General features: G+C 41.5%; 1 pseudogene; it reads right to left on the bottom strand.

Moving 5' to 3' along the window:
* Nucleotides 1-2,111: 2,111 nt before the first annotated feature.
* On the bottom strand, nucleotides 2,112-2,688 carry LOC112134589 (PDZ and LIM domain protein 7-like; annotated as a pseudogene).
* Nucleotides 2,689-13,355: the final 10,667 nt, after the last annotated feature.

The raw sequence follows: 13,355 nt of genomic DNA, 5'->3' as shown, positions 1-13,355 counted from the left end.
ATTGAAACAGTCGGCACAATGCTGTCCCAAAGACCTTAGACAAATTATAAAAGACACAGTGAAAGAATAATGGTTTTAAATTTTAGGAAACTAAATTCTCTGTAATTATACTCCAAAGAATTTTCAGTTTTGTATGCTCTTTCCCTACTGTGCCCATATTTTTACATAGTTGCAATTATTGTATATATCCTCTTGTAGTCTATGTTTCCACTGCATTTTTTTTATTTTGAGATAATTGTGATTGACAGGCAGTTGCAAGTAATACAGAAAGATTCCATGTTCCCTTTACTTAGTTCCCCCAATGGTCACATCTTATGAAACTATAATATTACAGTGCAACATTAGAAGTACAATATTACAACCAGAATATTGACATTGAAATAGTCCAGATACAGAACATTTCCATCACTACAAGGATCCCTCATATACCCCTTTTGTAACCACCCCCATCCTCACTAATCTTATCTCCATTTCTATAGTTTTTATAATTTCAAGAATATTATATAAATAGACCCATACAGTATGTAAACCTTTGAGTTAGCTTTTTCCACTTAGCATCATTCTCTGAAGATTTATCCAGATTGTTATTGATATCTATCAATTGTTATTAATAGTTTGTTCCTTTTCATTGCTGAGTAGAATTCCATTGTGTAGATGTACCATAGTGTGTTTAACCATTCACCTGCTGAAAGACATCTGAGTTGTTTGAAATTTTGTGCTGTTACAAATAAAGCTGCTTATAAACATTGCGTGCGAATTTTTGTGCACACATAAGTTTCATTTCCCTGGGGTAAGTGCCCAGGATTGCAGTTGTTGAGTTGTATGGTGGTCATGTGTTTAGTTTTTTAAGAAACTGCCAAGCTGTCTGCTAGAATAGCTGTGTTACTTTACATTCCCACCAGTAATATATGAACGATCCAATTTCTCTGCATCTTTGTTAGCATTTGGTATTGTGACTATTATTTTTAAGTCATTCTCATAGGTATATAGGGATATCTCACTGTGGTTTTAGTTTGCATTTCCCTAATGACTAATGTTGATGAACATCTTTTCATGTGCATATTTGCCACATGTACATCCTCTTCAGTGAAATGTCTTTTTATGTCTTTTACCCATTTTCTAATTGGATTGCTTGGTTTTTACTGTTGAGTTTTAATAATTCTTTATATATTCTAGTTACTAGTCCTTTGTTAGATACATGGTTTGTAAACATTTTCGCCCATCCTCTTAATGGGATTTTTGCAGAGTGAAAGTTTTACATCTTGGTGAAGTTCAATTTACAATTTTTGTAAATGGATTGTGGTTTTGGTGTCAAGCTTAAAAACTTTGTCTAGATCCTGATGATTTTCTTATATTTTTCTAAAATTTTAATAATTTTGTGTCTTACATTTAAGTCTGTATGTTACATTTAAGTCTGTAAATTTTGTATGAAATGTGACGCTTTGGTCAAGGTTCATTTTTTTTTTAACCTATGGCTGTCCAATTGCTCCAGCGCCATTTGTTGAAAAAGCTGTCCTTTCTCCATTAGATTGCTTTTGCACTTTTGTCAAAAAATAGTTGGGCATATGTGGGTTTATTTCTGAGTTCTCTATTCTGTTTCAGTCATCTGTGTGTCTATTCCTCCACCAATACCACACAGTCTTGATTACAGTTGCTAAATAATAAGCTGACTCCTTCAAATTTATTCTTTTTTTCAAAATTGTTTTAGCTGTTTTAGTTCCTTTGCCTTTTATATAAATTTTAGATTGTTCTCTAAAAAATTCTTACTGGGATTTTAATAGGAGGTACATTAAACCTGTATATTAATTTGGGAATAATTGGTAATTTTATTATGTTGAGTCTTCCAATCCATGAACATGGTATTCTTGGATTATTGGTATATATCTTCATTTATTTAGATCTTTGATTTCTTTTTTCAGCATTTTGTAATTTTCAGCATATAAGACCTGAACGTGTTTTGTTAAATTTATACCTAAGCATTTCCTTTTTTTTTGAGTGATTGCAAATGGTATTGTAATTTAAATTTTTGTGACCCTGTGTTTATTGTTGGCCATGGGCAGAAGGAATAGAAAGAGGTAGACAGAGAGGGCAGCCAGCTTGAGAGGGCTAAGCTACAGCTGTACATTGAGCATGTGGGCAGAGTGCTGGTGGTGCCAATCCTGGAGGTAGGTTAGCGTGGGCTCTATAGCCCCAGGACATACTTTTCCCTTGATTTCTTGAGGTGCTCCTCATCCAGGTCTTGCATGAACTTGGTGTTTATGAGGTGGGCAAGGATGCTGAAGGAACGTGACTGGCCTGTCCCAGGCCGTGGTAGCCAGTCGTTGGTGTTCTCCATCAGCCACTGCTTGGTGGCATCTGGGGCCAAAAGTTGGAGCAGCTGTCCATTCTGCTGTGGTGTACTGCCAGCAGGTGGGGGTGCCCTGAAGGGCCAGACCATCTTGTTGAGGAAGGTGCTGGGTGCAAGCGTGAACTGCAGGGGGTTTATGGCAGGAGCCAGAACCTCCTGTGGTTTGCTCTGAACTGGCTGAGACCTGCTGAGACCCAGGCAGAGGCACTTTATGCAGGCTCAGATCATTTGCCTCCAGGAGTGAGCCAGGAAATGGAGAAGGGCACGTTGAGGTCCTTGCCCTTTTGCAGCTGGAAGCCACAAGGTGCTGACCTCTCCGGCAACGCTTTGAAGAAATCCATGATGCCAGCCCCTGCTTAGCCAATTGGGGAGCTGCTTGGTGTCAGGCTCCAGGGAGCCGCATTATGATTGGCTGCCCATATTCTTAAGTTATTTTAAATTTGCTGAAGTTTGTTTTATGGCCCACGATGTGATCTATCTTGGTATATGTTCCATGGGCATATGAAAAGAATGTGTATTCTATTGTCGAATATAGTGTTCTACAAATGTTAGATCCTGTATTGTCTGATATTTCTATCTCCTTCCTGATTTTCTATGTAGTTCTATCAATTTTTGAGAGAAGAGCATAATTATGAATTTATTTCAATTTTCAGTTTTTGCTTCATACATTTTGAAGCTCTGTCTGGTGCATTCACATTCAAGGTGCTATGTCTTCTTGGTAGATTGACACTTGTTATGTAATGTTTCTCTCTGTATCTAATAATTTTCTTGCTCTAAAGCCTATTTTATCTGATGTTAATACAGCAATTCCTGCTTTCTTTTGATTAATATTTGTATCATATATTGTTTTTCATCTTTTTACTTTCAACTGCTTACATTCTTATATTTATATAGGTAGATAGATTTTTTTTTTTTGAGACGGAGTCTCGCTCTGTCACCCAGGCTGGAGTGCAGTGGTGTGATCTTGGCTCACTGCAGCCTCTGCCTCCTGGGGTCAAGCAATTCTCCCTGCCTCAGCCTCCTGAGTAGCTGGGATTACAGGGGCCTGCCACCATGCCTGGCTAATTTTTGTATTTTTAGTAGACCCAGGGTTTCACCATTACGTTGTTATATTTGATGTGAGTATCCTGTAGACATCATATAATTGGATCATTTTTCTGATTCACTCTGACAATCCCTGTCTTTTGATTGGTGTATCTAGATCATTTATATTTAATGTAATTATTGCACTAATTAGGGCTTACATCTTTCATTTTGTTTTTTGTTTTCTGTTCTATTTTTGGTTTCCCTGCTATTTTTCCTTCCTTCATGTGGGTCACTTGAACATTTTTTAGAATTTCATTTTGATTTATCTATATTATTTTGAGTATATATCATTTCTTTAGTGATTGCTAAACTACTATATTGTATATATACAACTTACCACAGTCTTTTGCCACCCACATTTTACCAGTTCATGAATTGTAGAAACGATCTCCCTTTATAGTCCTTTACCCTCTCTGTTTACAATATAATTCTTTAATATTCCCTCTACATACATGTAGAACCACAGCAGATGGGGTTATTGTTCTTGCTTCAACCCCATTGAACATAATTTAGAAAACTTAAGTAAAGTCTATTATATTTAACCCTATTTTTGTTTATCATGTTCTTTACTTCCTGATGTTCCAAAGTTTAAGTTGTTTCCTTTCTATCTAGAGAACTTCATTTAGCTAAGAGAAATCCCTTGTCATTTGAGTTGTTTCTCATTATAAGTAAGATATCATATTTTTCTTGATGCTTTCAAGATTTTAAGTTCTTAGAAATTTGACTATGCTATGCCTTGGTGAGGATTCTTCTGAGTTTATCCTATTTGGGGTTTTTCTTGAATCTGTAGGCCATCTTTTGCCAAATTTGGAAAGTTTTCAGCTATTATTTCTTCAAGTAGTTTTTTAATCCAATCGTTTTTCTCTTCTCCTTCTGGGACCCCAGTGATACAAATGGTTAGATAATTTGTTTTAGTACCATAGATTCCTGAGGCTCTGTTCATTTTTATTTTCAGTTGAATTTCTCTTTGTTGTTCAGACTGGGTAGCTTCTATTGCCCTATCTTCAAGTTCACAGATTCTTTCCTCTATCCCCTCTCTTCTGTTGTTGAGACCATCCATTGAGTTTTAAATTTGATTATTTCATTTTCATTCTAAAAGTTTTGTTTTATTCTTCTTTATGTCTTCTATTTTTTGCTGAGATTTTCTACATTTTCATTTGTCTAATGTATATTCATAATCACTAGTTGAATCATTTTCACCATGATAGTTTCAAAATCTTTGTCAGGTAATTGTAACATCCCTGTCATCTCAGTGTTGTCATCTATTTTCTTTTTAAAGTCAGTTTGAGATCTTCATGGTTCTTGGTATAATGAATGATTTTTTAGCTGAAACCTGGACATTTTGGATATTATGTTATGAGACTCTGAATCTTTGTAAACCTTCTGTTTTAGCTGACTTTGTCTGACACCCTTCCAGCAGGAGAAGAGAGGATGCTGTGTTGCTATTGCCAGGTGAAGGTTAAGGTCCAGGTTCCTCTCTCAGCCTCTGTTGATACCTCAGTGGGGAGTGGAAGGGGTTCCTTGTTACTGCTGGATAGATGTAAGAATTACTAAGCTTCCACTAATGCCAACTTGACTGGGAGGGGATTGAGTAGCCTGTTGTTGCACCTCATGTAGTCACCACTAACACTTTATTTTCTGGGGGAGGGGAAGCTGGTCTTGTTACTGCTGGTTGGTGGTGAAAGTCTTGACTTTTCATCAGGCAACCTCTGACACCACCCCACTGGGGTGAGGAAAGGGTACCTCATGACTACCCCAGGTGGGGGTAGAAGTCCAGGCTCCCCATGTGGTCTCCACTGACACTACAGGGAGGTGGTGGTGATAAAAAATCATTATCACCTGGAAGGTGCTTAAAATCATTATCACCTGGAAGGTGCTTAACCTCTTGATCCATCCTCAGCTTTCTCTGACACTGCCTGGTTTGGAGGGCATTGGGGGCACCTTGTGGTAGCTTGGTGAGGGGGGAAGTCTAAGCTCTCCACTTGGCCCTTGCTGGCATGGGTGGGGTTGGGGTCATAGTTTCTTTCTTTGCTGTTTTGCTGGAGTAGAGTGGTTGCTGTCTTCTTGGCTATCCCTTTCCTGTTGTTTGGCTAGAGAACAGGCTTTGATTGAGGCTTTCTTGGTTGACATCCATTTGCGTTTCTGGGTTGGCAGCTTCTTCAGTCCCAAGTCAGCAACATGTGGAGCAAGAAGAAAACCCAGGGAGCTCACCACCATGTTACTTGGAAACCACATTCCCTACCTAGTTGGTTTTCTTTTTTCCACCTCTTAGTGTCTTCTGTTTGTTTTACCTTCACTGTCTAGAGTTTAGTAGTACCTAGCAGAGGGATAAGGACAAGTGTGTCTACTCCATCAGCACAGAAGTAGAGGTGTCTACTGTGCATTATATCACACAATAGTTTATCTTTCTATGTGTCTTCATAACCTGAACTTATCTATTCCCTAATTTTCAGTTCCCGTTATACTTATTTCACTGTAATTGTTTCAATATGCTAAACTAATGCATTACATAACGTATTATAGTAGTCCCCCCTTATCTTCAGTTTTGGTCTTTATGGTTTCAGATATTCATAGTCAACTTCAGTCTGAAGGCATAAGTGGAAAATTCTAGAACTAATTCATAAGTTTTAAGTTGCACACTGTTCTGAGTAGCACGAAGAAATCCATGCCATCCTGCTCTACCCCTTCTTCCTGACAGAAAGAAGGGTGACTACCGTACAATAAGATAGTTTGAGAGGGGTAGAAGAGATAGAGACCACATTCATATAAATTTTATTACACTGTATCGTTATAATTGTCTTATTTTATTATTGTTTATCTCTTACTGTGCCTAATTTATAAATTAAACGTTATCACAGATGTGTATATATAGGAAAAAAGTAGGATATATTAGGGTTTGGTGTTATCTGCGGTTTCAGGCACCCACTAGAAGTCTCAGCATGTATCCCCCATGGATAAGGGGGACTGCTGTCATGAAAACTTAGTTGTAACATCGTTAGGGTTCTAAAGAATCCTTTTCAACTTCAGATTTATAACGGTCTGAGGAGCTGAGATGAGTTAATTCTGTTCTGGGGACTGACCCTGGATGTTACAAAAGCTGAAGTCTGTCCAGTGTGAATTTCTGTATGGATTTCTCTTCAAATAATTCTTTACATTTTATACATTTTTAAAGCATTTTTATATCCCATCTCACCTCTCTTTGTATATACTTTCTTTAGCATGAAAGTTTCTTTCCCACAATTGGGTTAAAGTTTCTCCTGCCACCTGTCCCTGGCAGCCGCCTGTCCCTGCTGGGCTTCCGTGTGGGTCTGCACCTGTGTCCTGTTGCGCACACTGTTCCTGCTTTGTCATTTCTATAATTCACATTTCTCCTTCTAGACTTCGTGACTCTTCAAGGTAGAGACAACTGTGCCCTATTTGTCTCCCTGTGCCCCATATATATTACTGGTCAAACACAGACATAACCTGATTTTTTTTTTTTTTTTTTTGAGATGGATTCTCACTCTGCCACCTAGGCTGGAGTGCAGTGTGCTCTCTCAGCTCACTGCAACCTCTGCCTCCCAGGTTCAAGCGGTTCTTCTGCCTCAGCCTCCCAAGTATTTGGGATTACAGGCACCTGCCAGCACGCCTGGCAAATTTTTGTAATTTTAGTAGAGATGGGGTTTCGCCAGGCTGGTCTCGAACTCCTGACCTCAGGTGATCCACCGGCTTCAGCCCCCCAAAGTGCTGAGATTACAAGTGTGAGCCACTGCTCCTGGCCTAACCTGATATATGAATAAATCAATTATTTTATTTGACCCCCCCATATCTCACAGGTTGTGAGGTATACAGCTTTCTCTCCCAAGGGGGTGCCTACACACCCCTTATTATTTACATATCTATTTGACTTTGGGGAAATGTGGTAGAGTTCAAGGGGCAGGGCATTAGGAGTCAGGTTTGTGTGCCAGTCCTTGCTTTGTGTCTTACTGTGACCTCAAGTCCTTTAACTTCTTGGAACCTCATTTGCCTCATCTGTAAAATAGGAACAATAACACTCAACCCTCAGGATTTTTCAAAAGGTTAAGTGGTATATCATTTATTCCTTTCTGCCTGTTCGCTTTTAAGCCTTCACACTGAATACTTTGCCATCACTTGGGAGATTTCTCGAAGACTTTAAAAAAACTAATTCTTTATTCATTTCTTCCACTTTCCCCCATCCTCCCCAGAGAGAAGATGGTGAGATTTGGGGCCCCTAAATAGCCCCTGTGAGGTTCCTGAGCCTCGACAGATAAGGCGGTATCTTTCTGTATATTCCCAGAGGGCAGAGATAACAATAGGCTCTATTCACAATGCTACTGTCAAAATGGTATGTTGCGAAATGAATTTCCTTGTTACTCTAAGAGAAAGAACAGTGTTTCTCCTTGACTTTGTAAGTGTCCCCTTCCCTATTCCGACATCCTTGCCAAGTGTATCAACACTTTTTTACAGTGGAAAATAGGATTTCTTCTCTTTAGAGGATCTGATTCCCAGCTTGGTGCCAACCAGTTGCATGTCGTTCTGATAAATGCTTTACGTTTTATTTGATTAGCAAAATGAAAGTGAGATCAATTCTTTGCTCTAAGACTGTCTACTGGATTTTAAGTTGTTTGACCTTGAGCACAGCTCTGGCTGAAATAGGCTCGAGATATAAAAATCCACACACCCGCTGCCTCTGCACTCTCTCAGTAGAGGAGCTGTAATTCACATCCACAGGCAGATCAATACTTCTGTGTCTATAGCCGCGGGCAATGTTTCCGCAGCATGGTACCCACAGTGCTTATACATGGGGAAGTCTGGTTATTGCCACTGTCTCTTTCGCTAGTTGAGGATTGCAAAGCTGTATACTTTCAAAACAGTCATGGATGTGTTCTGATGCTGAAGGCATGATGACATATTAGTGTTCCGTGACTGCTGCAACAAATTGTCATAAACTTGGTGGCTTAACACCACGGAAGTTTATCCTTTCACAGTTCTGGAGGCCAGAGGTCTGAGATCCAGCAGCCTACACTCCCTGTGGGGGCTTTAGGGGAGAACCCCTTCCCTGCCTCTTCCAGCATCTCCTCCTGGAATTCCTGGGTCTGAGGCTGCATCACTCCACTCTCTATGTCTTCTTCACATCGCCTCCTCTCCTGTGTGTGGGTGTCTTCTCTTCTGTCTCAAATCTCCCTCACATCTCTCTTGCAAGGACATTTGTCATTGAATTTAGGGCAGACCTGGATAATCCTCCTCTCAAGAACTTTAACTCAATCACATCTGCAAAAAGCCTTTCCAAATAAGGTCACATCCACAGGTTCCAGAGATTTGATGTGGATATGTTTTTTGGGGAGGGTGCCTTTTGGTCTACTACAGAGGAATAAGAATGACGTCTAATGGGATGACTTGCAGATATGTTCTCTCTAGTTCCATGCCTTGATGTTTGGAAACACAGAAAGATTTTTGTAGACTGGTACATTAGATAGTTCTAGGGAATAATATAGAAATGGCTATGTGCCTATATGGGTACTATAATTCTGATTATTTAATTCCAATAGTGAAATCTCACTGATTTTAGATATTTTGCAGTGGATGTGATTTCTAAGACTCAGATATGCAAAAACAAAATGCTTAATTGTTTCCCTATAATTTCTATCTCAAGCTTCATTTGCCTGAGAGTAAAAAAAAAAAATCACTTTTTTTTTTTTTTTTTTTTTTGAGATGGAGTCTCACTCTGTTACCCAGGCTGGAGTGCAGTGGCATGATCTTGGCTCAATGCAACCTCTGCCTCGTGGGTTCAAGCGATTCTCCTGCCTCAGCCTCCCGAGTAGCTGGGAGTACAGGCATGTACCACCACCAGCTAATTTTTGTATTTCTAGTAGAGATGGGGTTTCATCATGTTGGCCAGGCTAGTCTTGAACTCCAGATGTCAGGTGATCCACCCGCCTCAGCCTTCCAAAATGCTGGGATTACAGGTGTGAGCCACTGCACCTAGCCTCAAGTTACTTTTAAGCAGTCTTCAATAATTTGAGTCCTGGGCCAGGTGCGGTGGCTCACGCCTGAAATTCCAGCACTTTGGGAGGCCGAGGCAGGCGGATCACAAGGTCAGGAGATCGAGACCATCCTGGCTAATATGGTGAAACCCCATCTCTACTAAAAATACAAAAAATTAGCCAGGTGTGGTGGCAGGTGCCTGTAATCCCAGCTATTCGGGAGGCTGAGGCAGGAGAATTGCTTGAACCTAGGAGGCAGAGGTTGCAATGAGCTGAGATCACGCCACTGCACTCCAGCCTGGGCAACAGAGTGAGACTCTGTCTCAAAAAAAAAAATTTTTTTTTTTTGATTCCCTTTAGGTTTAGAGTCAGTTAGAGATTTCCCCTATGCCTTGACCTTTTCCATGGAGTTCTAAGTTCCCGGTTTAAGTGGACTGTATAGTGCAATGGTTACAAGTGAGCCCTCCACCCTACATGGCTTGCATTGAAAACCACCTCCTCTACTTTTTACTTCCTAATGGGTGATCTTAGCATTGCAGGTTGCCTTCTTGGGAAGCAGAGTATGAAATGCAGCATGTTGGCCAAGGAGTGTCCTTGGGATCAGCTCCTGCAGAAGGAGCAGGAAGGCGTCCAACTGTGATGCAGGCCCAGTGACAGCCTTTGCCCACCCCACGGGAGCTCTGGAGCTAGGATGACCCTTCGGAGTTGTCCCATGTTGGGTTGCCCTGAGAACTGATGTGATCTTGGCAAGGTAGCTCTCTGCCTTGGGGCAATCCCTTAAGGGGCTGACAGCTGGAGGCCATCTGCTAATAGCCCCTGGCAGCAGTGGATCTGGGTGGTGCCTCCCTGTGTTCACTACACTGTACCGTGATGCTGTTTGGATTCGCTTCTTCATCTTATGTTCTGGGAGCAGCTACTGCAGGATGCCAGTGCCCCTGTTCTTCCTGGGGGAAATGTGGAAGAGGAGGGTTTGTGGAATGAGCTGCAGTGCTCACCACTGCAGCTGGTCTCCTGGCTACCCAAGGACTCATCTCCCTCTTCCAATCTCCATTCAGGATCCCTTTCCACCTCGGCTAGCACCTTTGCTCGTCCTGGCGGTTAACATGTGGCCTAACACAGGCTGTTACCTCTGAGGCAGTCTGAATCCTGAGCACCACTCCCTGCTCAGGCTGACACTCCTGCCATTCCTGGTGCATTTGCTGTCAAACTGGTTAAGGGAGTGCCGAGAAGTGACCAAGTGGACCCATCCTACCCCATTTTGTCACAGCGGCCCTACCTCCTCCTGATGACCAGGGTCAGTTAGCCCTGCTGGGTTCTTATCTCTCCTTGTTGCCTGCTGGTCCCTTGGCACGAGATGCTAAAGTACCCAGGAGGCAGTCACAGCTTAAACTTCAATGGAAGTTTCTGCGTCCACTGGAAGAAGAGTTCTCCATCTGGGAACCATGAATTGCAGAGCCCAGAGTTGTGAGAACAGAAAACATAAATTCCTCATTGGCCACTGAGAGGGACGGCACACGGGACACCCCTTGACTCCAGGTCATGAATCCTTCCCTTTGGGTCTAGCACCATATCACAGTTTCCATTCAAAATGGAAATGCACTGGGGTACCCATCATCTGAAAGGATCACTGTCAAGCTCTGATGTCTAAGTTGTTATTGATCCTGGCACTATTCCCGGCCCTGTGTGATCCTGGCCTCTGTTCCCTCTAATCCTCTCAGTGGGTCTTCCCCCAGCCCTGGATAGTTTCATCACAGGTGTGTATTGACTAGTGCATGCTGAATACTGAAATCCAGAGTTCTCCTGCTGTGCAGTTCTCTCCTTCAAAGTCCAGCCACCTTGGTCCCTCCAGAGTCTGGGATCTATCTCCCCAGCTTAAGGGGTTTACCAGGTTCCTTCTGTTGTCATGCGACTCTCTCCTGGACACCCTCCCCAGGCCTTGCCTGAGGCCATCACAGGCTGGCTCTGTTTGCTTCTCATCTCTCAGGGATCAAGTCCTTCATCACTTTACTGCCAATCTCCTGAAAACCACTTCCCATATATTTTGTGCAGTCATTGTTCTTTCAGCATAGAGGATAAATCCCCGTGGAAGCAGCATTTGTGCTGGGGCTTTTGAAACCTAAACGTTATTATTATTATTTTTTTTCCTCCTTCAGTTTCTCCCTGACCTCTTTCCTTTTGGGGCAATGTCAGCCTGGAACTTCCTGGCCTGAAAAGCAAAGGGTCACAGTTTGAAGTAACGATAGGAAAGGCAAAACCAAAAATAAGTATTCCTTAACAATGTCCCTTTCGTTCTGCCAACACTGCGAGTCAAACCATTTCTTTCACCTTGATCAAGTTTTATTGTCTTAACTGAGGAAGAGACACAGAAGGTTCTGTTGGTGTCTGAAGTTGATTTATTCTTGATTTTATTTTGTGGGGGAAATTGCCCACCTAAGCACATGAGTCCTCTGAGAAACAAAAGTGCCCCATTTCAGAAACTTTAAAAGCAGCTTAAGCCAATTTCAGTGTGCCCCACAGATTTCTCCCCATGGTGGCTAAGATCCATTTCTGCCCACTTTAATGTTGACGGGCTTTGCTTTCGCTGGTGTGTCTGGGTCTCTAAAGCCAAGCATCCATCTCTGCACTAGCGCAGGTTCTTGGCCGACATGCCTTGCTGGTTGCAGGGGCGGTGGCGGGGAGAGAAACATGGCCTCTCCTTGCAGGGTCCTCATAAATCCTGTTCTCTGTGGGTACCCTGGGGAAAGTGGAGGCGAGAACTCGGGGATTTAGACCCCTTTCAGCATCTAGCTCTGTAGTGCCTGACTTAGGAAGGAAGTCTCAGCTGCTCTAAATTAACTTTGGAGGCGTGTGGGGACTTGGGTTAAGTGGCCTCCACTGAGGTATGCTGAATATTCATCGCAGTTGATCTCCAAATGGCTAAATGTTAACATTTAACATTCAGTTGAAGCTGAATTGAAGGCCAATTATCATCATCAAAGAAAAAGCAGGTACAAGAATGAATCTGACATTTTATTAAGAATTAAATTTGTTGCTGTTACTTAGAGTGGAAAACACACATTTACTATGTATGGCCTCCAACACAGCCATATAAAAAGTCTTGGCATCTTGGTTAGACATGTATATACTTTCTACACAATTACAATTGTGTGTAACATAATTTGGCTTTTGAGAGTACATTTAAAAAAATTCAATAAGTATGAGTAAGTCTGTATAGGATTCAGCACTGTCTAATTCAGGTAAAATAGTACCTAATTTAGGTACAATAGTAAAAATTAAAAATGAGTAATCCAGCTTGTAGTGATATTTCTATTTCATCCTTTTATACTATGATCACCTAGGGCTGCTTTTTTTGGTGGTGAAATTTTAAAGCAAGCTTACCTCAGTACCCAGGTATCTCCTGATATAAAGACAATCAAATACAAAAACATGATAAATACTATTAGTGTGATTAATAGCTTAGTTTATTAGCTGTTTTAATAAAATACAACTTTATAGTGAAAATAATATACTGGAAGTAGCTTTTTGTTTTTTTGTGAGATGGAGACTCGCTCTGTTGCCAGGCTGGAGTGCAGTGGTGCGATCTCATCTCACTGCAACCTCTGCCTCCTGGGTTCAAACGATTCTCCTGCCTCAGTCTCCCGAGTAGCTGGGAGCACAGGCGCACACCACCATGCCCAGAATTTTTGTATTTTTAGTAGAGACAGGGTTTTACCATGTTGGCCAGGATGTTCTCAATCTCTTGACCTTGTGATCTGCCCGCCTTGGCCTCCCAAAGTGCTGGGATTACAGGCATGAGCCACCACGCCCAGCTGGAAGTAGCTTTTAAAAAGCATTTTTAATGATATGCTTACAAAATGACAGATGTAGGTGAAAAAAAAAAAAAAAAAACCTCAGTAATGACAATATAGTGAACTAGTCTCCAGGGAGCAAAGCTGAAC

This window comes from Pongo abelii, chromosome 7, assembly GCF_028885655.2.
Source record: "Pongo abelii isolate AG06213 chromosome 7, NHGRI_mPonAbe1-v2.0_pri, whole genome shotgun sequence".
NCBI classification, from domain to species: Eukaryota; Metazoa; Chordata; class Mammalia; order Primates; family Hominidae; genus Pongo; species Pongo abelii.
Note: the sequence above shows the minus strand (reverse complement) of the source record. Positions and strands in the feature narration are given on the sequence as shown.